General features: G+C 39.5%; 1 protein-coding gene and 1 pseudogene across 1 annotated transcript in view; one reads left to right on the top strand and one right to left on the bottom strand.

Annotated features, from left to right (window-relative positions):
- DBF4B (DBF4 zinc finger B) overlaps positions 1-1013 on the top strand; it is a 40178-nt gene that overhangs the window by 6380 nt on the left and 32785 nt on the right. The gene's annotated exons all lie outside the window — the stretch shown is intronic.
- Positions 157-677, bottom strand: LOC100963071 (annotated as a pseudogene).

The following is a 1013-nucleotide window of genomic DNA, read 5'->3' as shown; positions in this document are numbered from 1 at the left end:
TTGAGCCACAGGTGCCACCCTGGGACAACAGTTTTACATTAATTTCTCTGTTATGTTGTAGTGACGATGGGGTTCTTAGACTACACATGTAGTTGAATTTGAATTCCAAACTCTTTTTTTTTTAATGTAAATATACTTTAGTCACTTTTTTTACAGCTAAAATTCTGAGAATTCAAAATTAACATCTTTGCCCATGAGCTTGTTATAGACACCAGAAAAAGTTTTGACCTGTGTTCCACATTATTCTGCTGTGCTTTGTCCAAATGCATATCACATGATTCTCTTGCCCCCAGTTTCCCTTGGGAAGACCAAGTCTGTGAGGGTCAAATCATTGCATGGCTCCTCGGGTGCTTTTGCTTATTTATTTTACAGCTTTTTCAAGTTGGTTTAGGCAGAATTGTTCTCTGAGTGATAAAGACCACATGGTTCCCACTGAATTTTTCCTCTAATTCACGTACTAGCTAGACTTGAATTTTCTGGAAAGATTTGAAGTTGAGGGACAGGAACAAAGATTATGATAGCTTTCTGACCACCACCAACTTCAGTTTCCTTGGCTGACTGAGCTGAGCCTTGAGGTCTAAGTTCATCTCCAGGTCCAGAAGTGCATGGGAAAGGCCAGACTTGAACTCCAACTTCTTGCCATTGGGCTTCAAGATCTTGGCACTTGAACTGGACATGGCCTTCTTCTGGTAGAGCACCAGCTTAGGAAGAATAAATTCCAAACTCTTAGGAGGACTGTGGTTATGAATTCTCAGGGAAGATTTTTCTTTCATGCAGAGCCTGCTTTGAAAAATAATATTCTTTCTTGTCTCTTCTAGTGATGGATTATTTTTTGGTTTAACTGTTCTCCTTATTTCACATAGAGGTTCTCAATTCTAACTTTAGGCTGGTATAAGACCTCTGGCTCATCCAGTTCTTCAGTCCATCTGGCTCTTCAGTCCCAAACCCTTTGCTTTTGTTAAAGGAAGTCAGCATTTGCTCTCATCATTGCAGTTATTGGGTTTTTTTTTTTT

Source organism: Otolemur garnettii, unplaced genomic scaffold (assembly GCF_000181295.1).
Source record: "Otolemur garnettii isolate 467f Iridium unplaced genomic scaffold, OtoGar3 scaffold00018, whole genome shotgun sequence".
In the NCBI taxonomy this organism is placed as follows: domain Eukaryota; kingdom Metazoa; phylum Chordata; class Mammalia; order Primates; family Galagidae; genus Otolemur; species Otolemur garnettii.
The sequence above is the reverse complement of the archived record's forward strand: the minus strand, read 5'-3'. Positions and strand labels throughout refer to the sequence as shown.